Here is a 22,703-nt window from a genome sequence, read left to right as displayed (position 1 = left end):
CATTAGATACTCCGGTGTTGGGGCTCCTGAGCACTGCTTCCTTAGCTCCTGCCAGCTAGTTGATTGCAGGTAATTGCTTTCACCTGGCATCCCAGGTGTGCACCACTTCCTGATTACAGGTTCTGAGTGAAAACCAGCAGGTGTTTAGGTCCTGAGGGTTTGGATTGAGAACTACTATCTTAAACACTCATCCACTTCCAAATCAATCCACTTTAATTGCTCTCCAGAAAAGTCAGCAAGTGTTTCCTTTAAAAAAAAAAACACTGCTTATTATTAAATTTCTTCACAAAAGCAGTCAGATCAATGTCAATAACAAAAAATAAGTATACAAAATTTATTATTCTTTCACGCTTGCCATTCTTTAGTCCACAGAGGAGTGTCTGCAGAGGCGTGGTGGCAAATTATTATTCAGAGTAATAATGAGACAGTGGGTTGCGCCGACACTTTGACATCAGAGAGGCCGTGCCCCCTGCCCTGCATAACTGCTAACCCACAGAGTCAGACATGACTCTTTCTTTCTCCATGACTTCATTGCTTTTTGTTTCTGCAGTCATTTTTTTTCTGACATGTGAAAGCTGAGCATTTTTTTGAAAAGCACAACCCGGTCCTGCATGGAAATCGTGCAGTGAAAATTAATGTAATCTTTCAAGCCCCTGTTGTTTGATGCAATTACAAAAAAAGAACGTCTGGGTTTTGAGCTTTGAGTGTGGAAAACATTGAAATATCTAAGACCACCAGCTACTTCCAAGTGTGAGGTAGAATATCCTTGAAAGATCAGAGAATAAGAGGTTTGATATTTTCTTAAAGGCTTTATATGCGATTTTTCACACTTGAATGTAATAGAAATTAAGTATATCCTCTGAAAATAACTCTGTGAGTCATGACTGTCTACAATGGGTGTAACACCCGAGTCCCACTGTCTGTGATGCTTTACGAATATTCCGAGTCCTATCTTCACTTTGTTTACATTCATTCATCCCCTCGCGCATAAAAGTTGTTTAATTGAGGGACTAGAGAAAAGAAGAATAACATACTGTACTCACTGATTAATTGAATGCCACGTAAGTGTCTAGATCATGGTCATTTCAGGTAAATTTACATGCAGTGTGAAGATACGAGCATAATAAAGATTGCTAGCATTAGCATGCTAACACAACAATGCAGCGGAGTTGTTTTGGTTTCATGCTGGTGCTCAAGGGCGACATCTGCTGGATCAAAAAATTGCATATGAAGCCTTTAAAGAAGTGAAGAATGTATAGCATTTAAATTATGATAAATAGGACATTTATATTAGCATCTATACGTTTAAATGTAGTTAACAGTTGTAGGCAGTTGTGCGGTCCTATAGCTCAGAATGGTACACTTAAATTTACTAAGCATTCTGTATGGAACTATGCATTGTGTGGGTAGATAAAAGTGTAAAGGCTGTGACAGTGTGGGTTTACAGACAGATTGCTTATAGGATACAGGAGACCGTTTAAAAACGTGGCTGCTGCATCTGTTGTCTGTTTGCATACAGCAGCCGCTCGGGGAAAATTACAGTATGCTCACGATCTTGGTCACGATCACGAGAGCTTGATTAGAAGTTACAAATATGTCAGACAACTTTATATTAAATGTATTTGTCTAGAAATAATCAACTGTCCTTACATTTTCCGGTGTACTTTTTGCATTCTCTGTATCAAAGAGAATAAAAAATGAAGTGAGTTTTATTATTATTATTATTCTGTGAAGTTTTCATTTTTCCTAAAAAAAATAGGCTTATGACTCCCTGATAAAAGCCCTTAGATTTGCTGTTTTCTCCATGGGAGAAACAAACTGGGTGTCAAGTTGCCATAACAGGAATAATCTCCAGCAGCGTCCATCACCCCGGCAGAGGTTGGTTCGATATAGAGAGTAGGCGGAATTTGAACTGTTTTCTCTAATCCCAGCTGGGTTGGGAGTCAACGGCTATTATGGCAAAACAAAGAAAGATAAAAATCAATGGCGGATGAAACTAGTAAAAAAGTGCAAGCCGATACAAAAAAAAGGATGCAGACTGATAGCCAAAACCAAAGGGGATGCTTTTTGGACCTCTGTCAGTCCAGAATTGTCTTTGAGTTGTTTCTTAAGAGTCTGCTGGACAAGTTTTTGTGTTTTACTGCTCGCATTAAATTTAAAACTCTTCTGCTCGCTTACAAAACTGCGACAAAAACGGCTCCTCCTTACTTTAAACTCTCTCATCCAGGTCTACACTCCCTCCCGCTCACTACGCTCTGCCAATGAAAGGCGTCTGATCCAACCTTCACAACAGGGTCCTAAGACGCTGACTAGACTCTTCTCCTCTGTTGCCCCCCGGTGGTGGAATGAACTTCGAAACTCCATTCGATTTGCAGAGTCCCTCTGCACCTTTAAGAAAAAGCTAAAGGCCCAGCTCTTTCATGAATACCTACTAACTTAATGATGATGGTTTCGATATCATTGATGATGATGATGATGGTTGTCACGATTGTTTTTGTTTGATAACAATGACTTATAAGATGGTTTCTATACTGATTAGAGCTCTCAAGAACTGCCGTTAATGTTGTGCTTTGCCTCTGTGCGATGCCTGTCAGCACCTGTGTGTCCAATTGGACTCAAAGCTGATCGTTTGCTCTTACTGACATTGTTCCCTTTTTTCTAGATCCTTGCTTGTGTTGTAGTTACTCTCTGATGTACGTCGCTTTGGATAAAAGCATCTGCTAAGTGAATTGGAGAATTGTGATATTTGGCTCCTTCTAGCCATGATGGTGATTATGCTAAATGCTAGTGTGTGTATAGGGTCTGAAAGTCCATCTGTCAGTTGTCTTTTCGTAGATTTTCTCAACAGTCTGTTTTAGTTATTAGTCTCCAAAGTGTTGTGTTGTAATAGTGAAAAAAATGATCAAAATTGAGTTGTTGTTTCGTGGACCATATTAACACAGAAGTCATTTTCCTTTTTGCGTATAAAACCTAAATGCTGGTTTGTACGGCTGTTTTCAAGGTTGTATGTTGTATGTATTTAGGCTGAATGGTGAATCATTGTGATTGTACAGCTACCAGATTGATCAGCAACATAAAACCTATGAAAGTCAAAAATCTGGATCACATATTTCACAACACAGTGCCTTAAAATGCAGCCTGACCTCTTCACTATCTCTCTCATTAATTGAAAAGCTGTGAAATGAATCTGCTGCAGATGCTCTATACTTTACAATATACAACATGGAATACTCTTGAAGATTTTTATACCAGCATTTCAGCCTTTCATTTTCAATGTGACGTCTAAGGAAGACAGCAAGCATGTGAACATGAGGAAATGATTGAGTTCGATTTGATCTCAACCAGCAGAAGACGTGGAGAGCTTCTCTGTAACATTGTACCTAACTTAACAACATTTTAGAGAGTTGTTTTCCATGTCCACTTCATCTGTATGACAGAAGCCCTTGGGCGTGATTTCAGCCTCCTCTTTCCGGTGCTGTGGTTTGTTTGTTTGTTTGTTTGTTGGTTCCGGAGCAAGTTCAGAGCCATATCTGGCCTCTTTATTACCGCGTTCCCTAATGCCTTGATTTAATGCTCTCTCAGAGGTCAGATATTGTGCTGGCAGCCACAGACTACTTCCTTCAACACCGCCCCATTAATAACAGCAAATAAATCAGGGTGCACAGGGTGAATTTCCTCACTTGCATATTGGAGCGATTTGGCAGTGCTATGGGGACATCTTTATTACATGGAGGAGATATTGCCAAGCATCTGTTTACACCTCAATCGCACGTCCAAAACGGGCGGTCTATGTCCAAATTAATTAAAGGTACTATTCCCTGTGGTATACTTACATTTGCATTCCATTAGAAAACCCCAGGGGCCTGCAAAATTGATTTGGGGAAGAGCCCGTAATGTTCACTCTGCAAACTCCTGCAACACATGATTCTTTCCTTAAAAAAAAATGCTTTTATATCTTTTGGGGTTTTTTCCTTAGGATTGCAGGGGTAAAATAAACCCTGTTTTGATGTAAATCTTGTAACATAAACTGAAATGATAGTTTTCCGCTCATATTTAGAGCAGCACTGGTAATTCAGGGCTTGCAAGTAACCTGTTTGAAATGAAACAAAGGGGGAAATGAGTCACTGTAAATGAGCAGTGCAGTGCAGAGATTTGTGTTTGCAGCAGTCTGGTTCCTGCACATATCAGATTTGGATTAATCATTTGACAATATATTCATGTGTTCTGACAGAAGAATCATCATTTTTTCATCTTGTCTTTTTCCTTACATGGTAAATGATCTTGAGCTTGTATAGCACCTTTTAGTCTTTTGACAACAAAGTGGTTTTTTTAATGGGTTTTTTGCCTGTATTGGATAGGACCGTGGAGAGAGTAGGGAATCAGGATGAGGGGAAGGTGACACAGGTCAGACCTGAACCTGGGCCGCCCGCCTGGAAGACCAAGGCCTCTGCACATGGAATGTGACCTAACCTCTAGGCCATCTGCACCCCGCCAAAGCAATTTTTTACACCACATATCACATTTACCCATTCACCCGCTGATGGAAGAGGCTGCTGTGTAAAGTGTCCGACGCAGAGGCAGGGTTCAGTGTTTTGCACAAGGACACGTTGACATGTCACCACAGGAGCTGGGAATCGAACCCTCAAGCTTCCGATGGAGAGACTCTACCACTGAGCCACAGTTAACCCATGCCTGTATAATCAACATCCCCAAGCAAGCACCTTTACTGTTACTCAACTGTAAAATGTACCATCAAAAAGCTGCATGTGTATTTTACAAGAGGAGATGCTGAATTACACAGAAATAAAAGAAAGAACAAAAATAAATGCACGAACATACAAAGGACAACCCTCCCATGCTTATACAGTCATTTATATTGTTTATGTACCATTAATCTCCGGCAGCATTCTCCCCTTCACTTTTCACATGAAAGCATAAATTGCTTCGGGCTACTGTCATGCAACAACAGCTCCTACTGTCCACACTGTTGGCAGAGAAGCAGGCTTCATATCCACATAACTGCTCCCTGAGAGGGAACTAGTCAGTCTAGAGGAAAAAAATATATATATACATGTGACACCGTGGGTCATGGTTGGGGGGAGGGGGGGGATTTGATTATACATAATTAGAAGTTTGTGGGAATATATTCTGCCCAGAGTTGAATACTAATTTCAGAGTATTATCTATTGAAGTAATCAAAAGCTGTGCATTAATTACATCCCTAAACAAATAATTCTTGTTGATGGGCGAAAAGCACCATCAAAGTTACTGCAACAATTTCATGCAAATAGGATCCTTGAGAGGTAATTGTGCCTATGAGTGTGCGCACTTGTGTGGGGGTGTATGTGTGTGTGCTGGCATAAGGACAGGGGGCTCTATATGGGAAGTCAACGATTCTGTGATGAATCACGCTTCTTAAAGAAAACCAAACATGTTGGTCTGCCCAACAGAATAATCAACATCATTAGCCATTCTATTTTTTTTCCCTTCCCCTGCTATTAAAAATGAAAAAAACCCACTATAGCTGCAAAACTTGGCAGCATGGGCTTCGACTTGATTTGTGAGGCAGCCAATGAAACGTCTTGGCGGGGGCGGGCATTCTCTCAGATGTTAAGACGTATGAATTATGCAGATAGCAGCTATTCTAATATTTATCACTATATGTGATAGTCTTTATTGCATAGGGGAGAGCAGGTGTGATTACGTGGCGTTGCAAACATTCAAGTGTCAATAAAAGTATCCATTTATCAGTTTTTTTTTCCTATTGTTCAATCACAGTAATCTCATTACAACCCTGCAGTCAGCTTAAGTGGATGCTAAGAATACAACTGAGAGAGTGCGAGTGAATGGATCTTATGTTTTCACTCCCATGCTCAGCTAAATTATGCACTGGAGCATTGTTTATCCATCAAACCAGGCCCTGTTCCAGCAATCCACTCACAAAGAAATTCAGAATTAATTGGCAACACCAAAGTGAAGACAGAGCAAACAGGCAACTTTTTCTTCCCTCCTCTGTCCATGATGCAAATATTATCCAGTGTGGGAATAAAAAAAAGAGCTCGCCGTCTTTTATGTCTCGTCCCCTCTCGGTTCTTGTGCCAAAACTCGGTGGAGTCTTTAACCTCTCCACCCCACAGTTCCCCACGGCTCTGGCAGGAATATCCTGACTAAACGAATGCTGTAGTGAGCGCCGATTGAGGAGCTCAATGAAGAATTGTGAATGAGCAGTGTGGTAATTGGGGTCTGCTGCGGTTCTCCGTCCTCCCTCTGATCTGGGGGACAGGAAGGGAATGGGAGTTGAGCAAAGGAGGGGGGGGGGCTTACTCAGCAGAAGAACCTATTTGAAGTAGTGACACACAGCACCCTTTACCTTCTGCTCTTATAATAGCCCTTTAAAGGGACTTGCTGAGATAGGTTGCGTGTGGCTTACCTATTTTTAAAAGTAACTCTTCAACTGCGCTATCAGCAGAGTGCTGTACAAGTTCCGAGCAAGGGGGGGGGGGGGGGTCGGAACCGTGTTTACCCATGAGCACTCAACACAGTGACACATGCTTTCACTTTGACTAATAAATCATTGAAGGCGTGATGTGCATCGATGGGAACGCGGTGTCAGTTTTGATACTTGATTAGCATTTCTGTCACTTCGCCTTACGTTTAACATATCTCCAGCTGTGCGACTCAATTCACACTGCCCATGGGCGCCACTATGATGAGCCATTCCTCAAAGTGACAGCCTGTCTGCGCAGCACGTAGAACATTGTGTAATATAAATGAATATCTGAAACAAATAAGATGCTTTTATTCTCAAGGTCTATTTGTACTGAGTTTAATGAAACAATAAGAAGATATAGAAATAGTATCTTTTTTTTTATTATTCCAATTATTTCAATTTTTACATCAATAGTTCAACAAAAATGTCACATGGAATGACAGACATAAATCAAAGAATTAGGTTAACCTTTGAAAGGACTCATATAGCCACCGCCCATTCGGATCTAGAGTGAATGTTACCCCCATTCCCCACCTACTCTGTGCGCGCCACGGTCCAGTCAGCGCCACGGTTTTGTTCCGTCAGACAGCGCTTGACGCGGACCTGCAGCGTACTCCGTCGAAAATAGACTCAGACTGAATTTCACACGGAGAAGAGCGTACGAAGGTGGCACGATCAGGCGACTAACCGCGGCGCTCGCTGTGAAACACAATGATTGACTGGAGTGGCAGCGAACTTGGGTGTAGTGCGTGTCACTGACGGACCGCGGCGCGCATGGAGTATTTGAGGATTGGGGGTTAGTGAACATGAAGTGCTGTAATGTTAGTTTATGTTTGTACCTCGCCCTTGATGTTTTGTTATCTCTGACTATCTCTCTTTTCTGCATTTCTCTCCTTCCCTCTTTCTCGGCCCATGGCTCTTCACCAGTTAGTCTCGTCCTGATCGAGGTTTTTGCCTGCAGTGGAAAAAACAAGTTATTGGGTTGTCAGTCAGAAACGACCTTAGGTTATGTTAGTTGTCCCCCCTCTATCAAACTTTCTATGCCATCTGTGTAAACACTGGTTTCGGTAGATGGCTGTCCACCAATGAGTCTGGTGCTGTTCAGTGTTTGTTCATATCAAAAGAAAGTTATTGGTTAAGTCAGTTAGAAATCACCTAAGGTTACATTAGTTTACCTCTCTATCACATTTGTGTTCTGCCTATTCGGTTGAGAAAGACGGCTGTCCACCAATGAGTCTGCTTCTCTATGAGGTTTCTGCTTTTTTAAAATGATTTTTTTTTCTTGACAAATTTGCCAATTGCTTGCTCATGATGGATTCATGTTGGTTTTTCTGTAAATAAAAGTGTAATAATAAGTGCTATATAATACAAATATAAATCATTTTGAGGATAAGCCAATCGTTTAAAACATCAGAATGTTCCCTTTCACTATTCCTGTAACCATACTCCTCTGACTCCATGTTTGCTTCAGTTTCTCACGCCACTTGTGGTTAAATATAGACCCTTTAGCATGCCAAAATCCCTGAAGATCAGCTGTTTCCAAGACTCTGGTACCAACAGTCATGACACGTTAAAGGTTGCAAATCACACGTCCTGCCTGTTCTAGCGTTTCCATGAACAGAACCTTTTAACACTCCTTGTATGTTTTACCCTCGTGTTTTATTTATAAACTGTATGACTCATTGATTAAAAGGGAGACGTTTGCATGCCCAGTAATGTGGAAACTGCGGCATGTATGATGTAAAGTTGCATTCAGTTTGAGGTTCACTCTTCCCCTCAGAGTATTATGTAAACAGCATGCCGCTGTACCGATATGGGAATTAGCATCCTGCGTTAGCGTATGTTAACCTGCGCTGGGCTCAGTCCTAACCATCTGTCAAACTCAACTGTGTACAAATCTGTGTGTGACACTTGTTCTTCTTAACAGTATAGTATTAAATGTTACCTCCCTAATAATATGGGTGCCGCTCTCTGCTGGCAACATGCAGCATTTAGTCAAACATTCATCATGTTGAAGACATTTGTTCCGTTTCCCTTTTGTGAATATTTCAGCAGATTTAGAAACAACAATATGAATGTCATTTGAGCAGAATAAAGCCTGGGTTAAGCACAAGCCCAAAACATCAGAAAATTATTTGAAATTATAATAACCGCCCTCGCACAAAAAAAAAAAAAAAATCACTTCACTGTTATTAAAAACCAGAACATTGTTGACCCTCTTTTTTCAGAGTGAATTTATATTGTATATTGTGCTTTGAAAAAGTGATTTATTTAGACTTTTTGAACATAATGTAGCCTTGACCTTGGAATCCAACTGTAGTTTAATGGAGGTAAGTGCCTGGGCCACATTTTCATGCACTCTGTTAATACGGTAATGAGATGGTATGTTAATGTAAACCTCCATTCTTGTCCTCGCTCATCCTGGCTGTAGTGATACCAGCCTGTGTGTGATAGTGGTCACCGTTTACAGTTACACTGTCAGAGCGGAGCCAGAGGTGTGGATGCACTTAACCCTTTTAGAGACCTACATATCACTGTGCAATCATTTTCTCATTCACTGTAGTAAGTCTGTAAGTTACCCTGAGTCAGTCTCACTGAGATGTCGGGGGCTTTTTCTTTGAACGTGGTCAGGGGTGGGGTCCAGACTTTTTTAACTGGGGCTCTGACTTCTGCAGGGGGGGGGCCTGAAGTATGATGTCTTCACAAAGTCACACAAATGAATATGAATGATTTACCCTTACTAACATAACCAATCATATCTACTATGATCTACTATCTATAATACACAATGATGGAAACCATGGGCACCTCGGGTGGCCAATCAGATTTCTAGGGGGGCCTATGCCACCCCTGGCCACCCCTCTGGACACACCCATGAATATTGTGATCTAAAATGCCTGATATCACAGCAGCTTTTTTTTTTTTTTAAGTTGCACTCAAGTTGCAATGTCAATTTTTTTTTTGTTTTTTTTTTGCTTTAGCATTTAAATTGGGCCAAATATGTTCAACTCTGATAAGTGTTCTAACCATAGACTGTAAATATTACTGGACGAACCCTGACCCGTCTGTTACATAGAAAATGAGTCCAATCGACGACCGCATCCATATTGGATTTGCAGTTTCAACCTAACTTCGGATCGACCTAGCAACAGCAGTAAGGCGGGACCGGCGGGACTTAACTCCGCCCATTCAGCTCGACGTTAGCAGTTCACTTCACAGCATAGCTAACGGCTAGGCTGCTATCATCGACTATTCCTGCTCGTCCTGAGAAAACTCTATAAACAGTAAGTTAACATTTAACTTTTCTACAACACAGTTAAAACTAATTATATTCAACCCAAATATTTTATTAAAGTCTTAAAACTACACTTTTTTAAATATACAATCATGGTTATTAGTTATTTGTCAGAGCAGTTAGACTTTGTCAGTGTTAGCAGAGCAATACATTAGAAAAGTTTTATCCATACACAGTAAATAAATATGAGACATCCAGAAGAAATCAATATTACAAAGCATACAGTTCATGTTCTGACAAAAAGAGGAATGTCTGTGTCTTATATTTACTGATGTCAACAGCCATGACGGTGAACATGACAATTGAAAAATAATTATTTAGTATTTATTATAAGACATTTGTTTTCTATAGAACCCCGTGAAGTCATGGAGTCTGTGGACAGTGTCAGCTTCACACCAAAAAATTAAGTATTCGAAAAAAATAGTGTTTAAGACTGGTATCTATTATTATGAGTTGCAGCTACCTTGTTCAATATTATTCCTGCAGATGTGGCTAATAACAAAAAAAACACCCTGAGCTGTCACATGTAGTTAACTGTACATTTTGTCTTGTCTGAGGCATTAATTGAACATCTTTGTATTTCTCCTATAGACACAGTGTGGATTATTGGTGACTGGTCCGTCGAGGTGCCCAGAGAGCTGCAGAGACAGAGGAAGAAGCCTGAGCCTCAACAACATCTGCATTTGTTGGTTCTTCTGGGGTGGACTTCGGTTGCTTCTCTTCAACAGCTCGCTGTGAAGGAGGTCTGAGTGATGTCACCCACAGGCTGAGAGCTGGAGCTGAGACGGGTTTTAAACCTCTTGACAAACCATTACACCGCGCCCGCCTGTCAAGCTGGTCAGCTACACGCCTTATTGTGAATAACTCTTATCCTTCATCAAATCAAAACTGATGAGTCATCAAAACATTCACCACCCGTACAGTGTGTGTCCATCGAGACATGAGCTAATCACACCTATTTGTTTGTTTTGTACCAAACTGTAAACATGTTCATCTCTGCTGTAAAAACAGACTTTTTTTAATGTTGTTTTTCAGATTAAATAAATATTTCTATATAAATGCACTCCTTTATGTCTACTTATGAGTATACATTTCAGATTTGAAATGACAAGACTAAAATGTGCATTAATGCTCAACTCAATAGCTTAGGGAAGGAAGTCTACTTTTACACAACTTCTTATTCTTTTGACATTTTTTTTTTACCAAATACTAATGTAGTTCATTTCTGAAAGTGGGATGGAACAGAGTCATTGCAAAAATATGCCCTTAAACACAGCCCCATTCTTAAATCAAGATACATGGAGAGTAAATAAGATCAATAACTTGTGAATAAAAACAGTTAAAATGATTTAGAAATGTAGTCTTCCCAGATCAATATCACATAATATCAACTTCTCCCATCTAAACTGGACAAAGGGTTTTAAAATGGGAAGAAAATGGTTTGATTGCAAGTTGTTTGGAGGAGATCTATTTTTATTTGAACAGCTGAAGCATGAATACAGTCTTCCAAGGTGCAAACCCTCCTCCTCCTCCTGAAGCTTGTGGAGCTCGTTGATGTACTGCTGTCTTATCTGCTGGCCATCTTCTCTCAGCAGAACTTCAACTGTTGAAAAGTCATTCTGAAGAAGCTCGAGCATGTGACATGGATCCAGGAGAACATGAACTTTTAGTGAGGGGTCTTCAGGATGGCAAAGAAAGAGAGAAAATATCAGTTATTCATTAAATCATTTTTTTTGTTCTCATCTATTTTTCTGTATTCATCTGTGTGTAAGAGCACATTTATAAATTCAACAGTGTACTACCCAGACAACAAAGGTACAGTATTCAGATAATCAACATCTATTCAAAGTTAAGAAGATAAACATGATTGTAATCATGCTGTTTTCAGCTCTCTCACTCACTTGCACAATGATATTCCACATCAAATTGTCTCAGATTTTGTGTGAGGAAAAAATAAGCAGTTTATTGTGGATAGTTCTTCATCTTAACATCAAACAAATATAACCTGAATTATTTAAATCATTAACAGGTCCCAACTCTCTGTGCTTTAGTACAGAACATACAGTAACTCATTTATTATTAACATGAGCTCAGTACATGGCTGTAGTCTTCAAACTATTTCTTATACTTTATATCTATGTGCTTTATATCTTATTTTCATTCCATATGTTATTTATAGTTTATATTTCTACTGCTATATTCTGTGTATGAGTTCAGTGAAGATGAATATGGTTATTAATATAGTTCTTAATGGTTACAGATGCTCTTACAAAGTGAAGTTTTTTTTAATTTGTTAACAGTTTGCTCAAATCTTAAGACACTACATCAACCATGTAACATTAATGTCATCCTCTATAACCTACACAGCATATGAGGTTCAGTTCAGTTCAGTTTATGTTACTGACGGATAATTACTACACAAAGTTTGTTTTTTAATGTCGACATTTACGTGGAGTATTACATTCATCATAACGTCAGATAACCATATTTACAGTCTGTGGTAACCACCGAGGTGAACCTTTAGCTTCTAACATCACACAAACTCATTATTTTCAACATCTTAACAACAAACATTTCCAAACCATTGACCCTAAATAATGAGCTACACAGTTAGTCGACTGGTTTACAAGCTAATGCCAAACAAGCTAGGTCCGTAAATATAAATACCGACACATGAGTAAGCAGTAAATATAACACTACTATATCACTTACCGAAAAAAACTGAAGCATCAACTTGTTGGATGGTCTGTTAACCGCACAGCAAGCCATGTATGTTGTCAGATATGTGTTAAACAAACTCTCCAAACGAAGTAAAAAAGAGGAGAAATCAGACGGATCAAGCTGTTAGCCTCCTGACCTGCTGACCTGACAGACAGATGCAGCGTGCAGAGCTGTCAATCAAATCTGACACAACCAAATATGGGCATAGTCGTTTTCCTTAATAGAATAAAATCCGATGAGTTATAAAAAAATTCAACCCCCCACAGTGTGAGGAGAAGGGGCCGTCAACTTCTCAGATATATCTCCTTTTTTGAACCAGGCTGTAAACATGTTGATTCCTGTGGTAAAAACGGGCTTTTTTGGCTGTGGGCTTATGGCACTTCCGACACTTCTGCAGCCAGCCTCAAGCGGAACCTCGAGGAACTGCAGTTTTTTGTACTTCCGCATAGGCTTCATTTTTCGAGACCGGAGGTTGCCCCTTGGTTCTAACATGCTTTCCGTAGTTTTTTCTTGTAAAAAATAGAACCTGGAGAGCATTCCTAAAAACAAAAAATACATTTTAAAGCTCCACTCAGTTAAAATAGTAAACACAACATTTTAAGGGTTTTAAAGTACACAGAATAACTATTATTGACAGTATGAGAAACCTTTTTAGGGTACTCTGATTACTACCACTTTTCTTTTTCAGCCTTAAGGAGTTTGGAGCTCAATTCAACAGATACCTCCTCATTAATAATGGGATGGAGTGGTGGACAACTTACAGTTTCCACCATAGACAAATAGATAAATGATTACCAAGACGTTATATGGAATTAATCTGTATATGGTCACTGAAAAGGGTCTTTTTGTGAAGCTGATTAATAGCACAAGGGGATTATTTTTGATAAAAAGAAAATGAGTCTAGTGATGAACATGACTATTCTAGCAGGGATATCATTGGGCAGATTTGATGGAAAAGCTGCTGTGATTGGACAAAATGACATGGTCCCAAAATATTCACAGGGATTCAAAGTAATACATTGACGCCAATAGAATAAATTTGTTTTTGTCGTTTTCCTTTCCTCTGAAACTCTTGAAATGCAATGAATCAAATATTTGTCCCTGTGTTTGTTTGGTTATATAAAAAGGAATTTTATAATAAGAATAGTCTTCATTCAACATATACCAGTGTAAGCACACATGCTTCTTGTTCCCTTTTGCGCTGACATTTGTTTTTTGAATGTTCTAATTAATTTGATTACTTTAATTCAGTTTTCTCAGACATTCACTGAGGGGAAAAAGAATCCTCTTGAAATGCTGAGCTGATCACTGTGTGGAGACACAGTTTACCATAGCAACAACAAAGCGAGTTCCTCACTCTGCTAGCCAGCTAATCAAAATCAGCCCTTGACACCGCACAACAGATTAGCCAGAGAACTACCCTTGAATCAAGGAAAGTAATGAGATGGCTGCGTGTGACGATATTCAGCTAAAGAATGTTTCATGTAATTTACTACTTTGTGATGGCAGATACATAGGGATGGTGATGAATGCAGATTATGCCCCCCCAAAAAAAGAAACTCCAGGAACCTCTTGTGTTGTGATGAGAAGATACTGACACTTTAAACCGCTGCTGTTACATTTTCACATAATAGTGGATAAGATGAGGATGACATGCATCAGCTTTTTGGGAATTAGCCTTCAGAGTGCTGAGTCTAGTAGATGGTAATACATGTTTATTTCAGCGCTAATGATTAACAACCATAGGGAAAACCTAGGTGTTTCTTTGAAATATGCACAACTACTGTTTTAAGAATACGCTCAATGATATCAGATCAGCTATATGATAAATGTTTTGACATAATTCATATAATTCTGTTTCCTAACCACTATTGACACTGAGGCTTAAAATAGTTTCAAAGACAGTTGTTTCATATCAGTTTGACACTGCTGGTCTTGTTTAATGTAGAAGGCTGTCTGCACAGGATGCTCTTCAGACACATTTGTGTTTACTGTGTGAATCAATGACACAAATCTTCTTTTTTTTATATTACACGAATAAAAGTTTTTTTGTCTCTGCAGAAGGGCTTCATTTCATCCCCAGACTCATTTATATAACAAGAGTCATTTGAAAAATATATAACCAACCAAGGTCTGATATGAATCATCAAACATGTATGTATCACAGGTTGTATGATATACAGTATCAGAAAATACACTTGTTTTTATTTAAGGTTCATTTTTGGGCTTTTCATGTCTTTATATTTAGAGGGAGGACAGTGAAAAGGAGTTGGAAATCTGGCTGAAAGAGAGTGGGGAATGACATGCGGGAAAGGAGCCGCAGGTCCCATTCAAACACGGCCCGCCCACTTGGAGGACTATGCCTCCGTGCAGTTCAGTACATGGGGCGTGTGCACTAACCGCTAGGCTACAGGCGCCCCTAAAAATGCACCACGTTTGAAAGTCTCTCAAAACATACTCTTCTGATCGACTCATTTGGTTCGGCCCAGGTATTTTTAAACTTTGAGAAACCAGCAAAAACCCAAACTTCTGCTCTTGTGTGATGGTTTTCATTTGTTAATTTGTGATTAATACTGTTTGATTTTTTTAAATGCAATAAGTCTATAATTAAATTCTAAAATCCTGAAATTCTGTACAAATCCTTCAATTTGGCAAAATTACCATATGATAATGTTTTACACAATGCATCTGGGCTTTCTAGTTTTCTTTAAGCTTGTTTGAAGTTACATTCTCCATATCAATTCATGCATGTAGCTAATTTGACAACTTTCAGGTAAAAAATAACTCCAAAGTGACAGAAGCTAGAGACACCGAAAACTTGGATTTTCCTTTAGTGCTAGCAATATTTGTTGACTCTTGGCTTTGTTATTTTTAGCATGGAATGTGATGATTTCTGCGAGTGTTAAAAGTGCACATCATATGTCTGTGGTTGGTGGTTTGTCTCTGATTTGGTTCCAGTTGGTCAGAGAATACTCCATGGGGCTTGAACCTGGCTTTAAGGCTCCTGACCTACATTGTATTTAACAAAGTCGATCTCCTTTGTCTTTCCCTTTGAAGGCCTCTGAATCAGAAACATAATAGACCAAAAATAAGAACTGGTTTTGAGAGGAATATAAAAAGAGCTCTTGTGTATGGTGTTCTCTTTCTGTAGCTTCTGTGTGCATTATAATGATATCTTAGCGTGTCCTTTGTTTTTGGACACGGGTCTGCATCTATAGACTAAAACACTTCATTTAAATTGTGGCTGTATCGCGGCGGGCAGCCTGTGAAGTCAGTCAGTCTGAGATGAAAGCGTGACATAGCTTTCAAATCTTCTCATCTTTAGAACAAAGACACATCAGACTGCAACACAGAAGTCTGCAGTCTGTGGTAAATCAGAGCGTCTTTGTGTTACAGCGGCTTGTGCTGTCCAGACTTTACACTCAAGAGCATCGGATAATTAATCTGAAAGGTTTACAAGCATTGCAGTAAAGCAAAATTACATGACAAATAAAGATGGATAAAGTATACATTGAGAGAGTTCATCTTCTCTTCATATCATGACAAAGACATGAAAAAGAGTCGAGTCTTCCTGTTTCCGGTCTGACTCTCTGATAATGATCGACCAATCAAATCATTCAATCATTAACAAAGATTCACACTTTTTCATCTGTTGAGCGACTTCTTTCAGAACGTCTAAACCTCCGCTGAGTTCTCTCTTCAGGCTGCTCTGCTGCTCATGCATACTCATGTTTTGGTACAAACAAAAGATTTAACATTTTTGGTTAAAACATACAGTATGTTGAGACATCTTTGTTTAACATTGCCAATATCGTTTAACATTCATTCTTAATGAATAATAACATAAACATTATTATCAACTCAGAGAAATCCCTGTGGGCGCAAAAGAGACACAAAACAAAATTCCTCCATGGGTCAGGGTGAATGTTGCTTTAAAGGTCACATATTATCCTCCTTTAGAACACGTTTAAATAATTCTCAGAGCGCCCCAAACATGTCTGTGAAGTTTCTTGTTAAAAATCCTCTCTGATCCTATATTTGATCATGTCTATAAACCCCTCTATTTCAGCCCTGCTCAGAACAGGCTGTTTCTGTGTCTGTAGCTTTAAATGCAAATGAGCTGTGTTTGACCACATGCCCTCTGAAAGGGCTTGGGTTCTGGCTTTCTTGAACCATGCCTGATAATTTACCATGATAAGGCAGACTAAGAGGGCAGAACAAACACCTAGCTTTGGTAGTGTCATCCACCAGTGGGAGGGCTTACTGTCCTTTGTGATGTCACAAAGGTAACATATCCAAACAGCCTTTTTGAGCACACATTTTCTGAAAAGTGGAGTAGGCAAAAGAGGGAGAGGATGAACTTTTCTTATAATTGGGGGGTTTGTAGGCAGGCTATGGACACATGTTAGTGTTAGAACACCATGGTACAGTGTATTTTGCACAATATGTGACATACAGTATGTCTGTGCCTATATGAAATATTTTTTTGCAAAATGGCACATTTTGATATTAATGCCTATTCAGTAACAAATGTTACAAGAAATAGTGTTGAGTCATCTAACTCTTTACTAAATAGTCACAATATTGCATTTTTCCCTCTTAAAGAAAAACATAAATCTGAAGTCATAAGTAACGTTTTTTTATTATAACAAACGTTAATTTGATGGGTGTTTGACCAACAGATTCAAGCCAAAGTCATAGAAGTACCAATAAAAAAATACAAAAAACATTTCCCCCATACCTTCACAGTATGTCTACGATTATTTTTAATGGAGTATAATTTCATAATTGAATAATTTATTTCTAAGGAGAGCACAGCTATAGAGCTGCAATGCCAATTTGGTTACTGTGAACAGCACTGAAGGTCATATATTCAGAGTAATTGTTACTCAGAGTCTTTGTAATTATATTGTTGAATAGCTAATTAAAAATCCTTGCTTTAGAGGTTGTGATATTCCTTCATTTAGCCTCCTCTCTATGGGCTTCCTGTGCGCCTGTCATTCTTCAAAAAGCTTTGAGGAAGGACACACATACACACACACACACACACACACACACACACACACACACACACACACACACACACACACACACACACACACACACACACACACACACACACACACACACACACACACACACACACACACACACACACACACACACTGCACCAGCCATGTCTGCTCACACGTCATGCTGGTTTAATAAGAGATAGCATAGAATTAGAGAAAAGACAATACTGGGTGTTTGCACTCCCCCATACTGGGGTAATAGCCTGGGGAAGCTGATTAAATACCAGGAGAGCTGCTGTCCAACCAGCTTAATCTGGACAATACAGTATGTGGGTGAACACTATTCCATAGTGTTCACACCCGCCTAAACCAAAGAATGAAATTAGCCACACATCCCACACTCTCAAGTCTTCTCTTTCTCTGCCGTTTCTTTACGTATCCACTCTCTGACACAGTGACCAAATTGGGAAAAAAAAGCTCATGTTAAAATTCCACATGGTGTTATTTTTAGGGAAGGACAGCCAATAGACACCTAAACCTGAAAGAATCCTCTGGCAGTGTCTCTGTCTGCACCTTCAGCAGGTAGCATCAGCAGTGAGACTACAGTCACCAGGTGGAGGTGTGAGAAAGTGGGAGGGGATGTGAGGTTCTGAAAATACATTTCCTGGGTGAGTAAAAAGTCAGAGTTAACAAATGTGTAGCGCTCACCCCACTATATGGGACTTTCATGGAGAGAGTGTGTGTGTGACAGAATATGCTCATTTGAATAGCTGTGTTTCAGAACTGAAGTGATAATTTGATATTAAAGATGTTGATGTAGCCTATTAATTGTCTTACTAAAGCCCTGCCGTTCTTTAAATTTAAACTTAAATGAGGTGCTGCAGTGAAAAAATATTGGTTGAATTTAAAAATACCATAAAAGTTTGTGTGCGACAAAACAACAAACTGCATTCAAGAGTCACATACTAGGGAGGCTGTGCTGGTGGCGCAGTCGTTAGTGCGCGCACGCCCCTTGGAAGGAGGCTGTGGTCCTCAAAGTGGGCGGCCCAGGTTCAAATCTAACCTTTTCCCGCATGTCATTCCCCACTTTCTCTCTCCCTGATTTCCAACTCTATCCACTGTCCTATCTCTCGAATAAAGACACAAAAAGCCCCCAAATAATTAGCTTCTCATTAACAACAGGAATGTGATGGAAGGAGCTAGGTTGGGAAGCTACTGTTACTGTTCCCAACACATGTACACTATTCAAAGACCGAACGCAGCAGTATCATTGTAACATCTTTTAAGATTCCAATCCTGAAAATGACCACTGTGCTGAACTGAAGTTAAGAGAGAGTGAGATAAAATAGAAACATGATGTGAAGAGAGGAAAAAAATTCCAGCTCTAATAGGTGTGCGGATAATTACTGCATATCACCTTCCTTTTAACCACTGCTGTGTTGCCTTCCACAGAATATACGTTATATAAAGGAAAGTGAGAAGTCGCACCTGTACCCCTCAAGAGTGTTGCAGGTTAAAAAAAAAAAAAAAAACACCCTTCGTTAAAAGGAGAAATGTGGATAGCTGTGAATATCAGAAAAGAGGTGTGCATCCCAATAACTCACCACCTTTTTCTTTAATTAATTCTGCTGCACTGCACTCCCTATGCATGTCAGATTACACAAAGCAAATTGATTTGTAATTACAAGCTATAAGTTTGACAGTTGCAGCTATTCTCTCTTTTCTACAGTAGCAGCTGTATAATCACAAGTAAATGAGTTTTGGGGGCTGTTATAACTTACCTATGAATGTGAGTGGCATGCTGAAATCACTGACGGGCCATCTAACGCTCAAATCACTTAATGTGCCATTAGGAATAACAGACAGTTATGCACAAAGAAGTAAATGCACCAAACACTGCTTAAGGTTAAAAAACATCTGGGGTGTGATTACACAGAGAGTAACACCATGTTCTCTTCATAATGAAAATGTAATGGTAGCAGTGATTTGGTTATCGGCCTAGTTTGGTTCCCTGGACGTCTCACTGTGTAGATGAGGCTAAAGTGTGCAATCCTTTTTTTTCCACCCATCTTTTTTTTTACCCAAGGAAAAAGAAAGTGAGACCTGGTCTGGTGAATGCAGAGAAGTCTGCTTCTCAGTTTCTCCACTGCTTTACCTCCTAGCGATCACTTATCAGCAGGCAAATCAGCTAAGTCGTTGACCTCACGCCCTCCGGCTCTCATTAGTGTAGCGTGTGACAGTGATGGAAGGGTGGGCTTGTCCTGGAGTACGCTGCTCACACAGGGAATACATAGGTCACAACTAGTGGGTGGCCAGATTAGTGTGTACCATGGAGAGCTTTCTGGTGTGCTCTGCCGCGGGCAAGCTTTTGCCAGCCAGCTTTCCAAAAAAAAAAAAAAAAAAGAAAAACAGAAAGTAAAAAAAAAAAAAAAAAAACCTTATTCCACCTTTCTCTCTTCGAGTTTTCTGTTCTCGTTACCCTGGATATCGGAGGGGGAAACTTGAATTGGAGAGTGGCTGAGCTGAGTGATGTCATGTAGCTCAGGCAAGCACTCAAGGCATTATGGGCCCAACGTGCTGAGTGCACTGAAATGAAAAAAGGATCAGCTGCAGCAGCTTTCATGCTCTTTCTATAGCATTGCGGGCCGCTAAGAGTGAGGCGTCTTTAAAGAACCCCTTAGGGTCACGGTGACAGTGAATATATGGTGTGGTTGTTAAACCAGGCAAACAGGACAGTAGTGTACCCCTGAAAGAATAGCTCCAGCTTTAAGTATAACTTGCAGTGAAAGCTGAAGGGAGGGGCAAGCTGGGTCTTCAAATCCCCTCTCTCCAGAGTTTTTTATGAATTAAAATGATTTAGAATTAATAGTACATGTGGAGCTTCTAAAAAGTAAGCAATAACCATTTTTTTTTTTTTTTTTTACAAAATGACTTGCAAGCAATGTTTGCGGTGATTGGTTTTACTTGGCAAGTCTGAAAGCATTGTGATAGAGGGCCTACATAAGTTTACACTAAACAACAGATTCTACTCAAGCAGATGCCACAAGTGTCTGTCAAGTTGATGACCTGGTAATGAGTCATAATGTGCATAGGTAAAGACGAGAAGATGGAGAAAGAACGTCTATACAAGTTGCATCAATATGCTCTTGTGGGGGAAAGAACAACAAAAGTACTATGAAAATGATAAAGTACTACACGTTTAAATGTGCCTACTGCTATCATTTTCAACTGCTGGTGGGAATCTGCTAGCCGGACTATTGTGTTACTGTTTTGTTGAAATGCGAGCAATAAATCCCTTCGGAACTAACACATCCATTTGATCGGGTTACACAATGCAATAGGAAAGGTTTTCTAATGGTAAAATTACAACTTGCTTTTACAATATTGATGTTAGCCAGGAACTGGTGAAATGCTAACAATAGCCAATGGGGCTTAGCCATTTTACAATGAAATGTAGTTCCCCATGGATGTTAACAAGTCTTTGTCTTAACAGTTGCAATCAAGAAACCATGAAATACTACAAAATCAGTAGTTCCCCCTATCATAATTTACATAATTTACATCCCTGGCATTCAGCACATTGATATAAAAGAAACTTTGAGCTTCCCACCCACAGCATGATGTCAGCAGAAACTGGCTGCCATATGAATATGGTGGATGGGTTCTTAACTTGCCATTACACTTGACGCCTTTATTTTGGCAAGACATTGGATATTGGCAGTTCTCGGGAAGACTGGCAGCAGCAATGATCAATCAGGTCATGTAGTGTCAGGGTGAGGCAGCCGAGCCTGGAGGCGGCCCCGTCCATCAGAGAACATGCCAGCTATAGGACACATTGTATTATGTCTGCACTACCTCCACACATGTGCATAAATGAAACGTTTTATATTAGTGGGTGCCTCCATGAAGTTTTTTTTTAAATTTTCAGAGCGCTTAGTGTCATTAGAAGGTAGTTAAATAATGCAGCAGGTACACAGAGAAGAGGAGGTTTTTGTGCTGCCACTCAGAGGATTTGCAAACATCTCTAAAAGATTTAACAGTACGCTGTGAAGCTTTTACATCAAAACTGTTTCAGCCGACTTCACAGGAAATTCAGGCTGCCATCAGTTTTTGTCGTTCATGAGGGGGTCTCTGTTCGATCGGGGGAGGGGCTGTTAGAAGAGATCTAGTTCAAAACGTAAATGAATAATCAAAAGATAAACTACCAGAAAATATGTCCAAAAGTTATTCATAATCACCATAACTTACTTCACTCACAGGCACGTTTACGGAGCAGACGATATGCAGTAAAAGTTGTAAACTCATTTTGGAATTTATGCTGCGATCAGTGCACTGATTTATCCTTGCAGGAGGACGGAGGCAACATATGCCTCTGCAGGTGGTGTTTGTTATGAACCCGCCCAGCAGCAAGGCCATAAAACTAAATCCATTAAATTTACCTCTGTATTTTCTTGGTATCGAATAAACACACATACAGGCATCGTGTTGCAGTTGAAAATATAAACACGGGCAATAAAAAAAGTTGGTTTATTTTAAATGCTTCTCAGATTCTGTTTCTCTGCCATATTGGAATACATCCAAGATATAATAATTCCAAACCCACCAAATACTGTGCTACTGTGATATCACACTGGCAACTGGTCCTTTGTAATACATTAAATGCTTTAGCTTAACAGTATTTATGCTCAAACCTGCATGTCAACTGCACATTTAACTGTTAATGAATTATTACAGATGGCAAAAAGACTACAGGCCAAACTATTGCAAGCTGCAGCCCTGAAACAATTTACATGTATGCTGTAATGATTTGCTGCATTTTTCTTTTAAGCTTTCTTTGTTTCTTGGTTGTTTGGGATTTCTGACTTTATATCTTTTACGAATTGCAGCATGTTTACTGTCAATGCATCTGTTTTGAAGTTTTGCTAGACATTTACTTCGTTTACTTACTACATTTTCATTGTTGCATTTCCTTAAAGCATTTTGTCATGTGTTTTTGAATTTACATTGCTGCTGAGTTTGAAGTTCATTTCTCCGAATGACTGTTTTGACCATACAACATGTTTGCACTGTAGTATGTTTGTCTTTAGACAAATATTATATAAAAAGACCAAGGCTGATCTATTTATCATGAACTTGGGGTTTAAAACTGGTAATAAGTCATGAATCCATAAATGTTGGTTTCACA

General features: G+C 39.5%; 1 protein-coding gene and 1 long non-coding RNA gene across 2 annotated transcripts in view; one reads left to right on the top strand and one right to left on the bottom strand.

Moving 5' to 3' along the window:
* Nucleotides 1-22,703, top strand: part of hs3st4 (heparan sulfate (glucosamine) 3-O-sulfotransferase 4) — an 86,074-nt gene that overhangs the window by 15,747 nt on the left and 47,624 nt on the right. The gene's annotated exons all lie outside the window — the stretch shown is intronic.
* Nucleotides 11,238-14,396, bottom strand: LOC136183072 (uncharacterized). The gene is made up of 2 exons (XR_010668895.1): nt 12,498-14,396; nt 11,238-11,463 (listed from the first exon to the last, which is right to left on the bottom strand). It is a non-coding gene; the product is annotated as an uncharacterized lncRNA (long non-coding RNA).

The sequence above is a fragment of the Labrus bergylta genome, chromosome 16, assembly GCF_963930695.1.
Source record: "Labrus bergylta chromosome 16, fLabBer1.1, whole genome shotgun sequence".
Classification (NCBI taxonomy): domain Eukaryota; kingdom Metazoa; phylum Chordata; class Actinopteri; order Labriformes; family Labridae; genus Labrus; species Labrus bergylta.
Note: the sequence above shows the minus strand (reverse complement) of the source record. Positions and strands in the feature narration are given on the sequence as shown.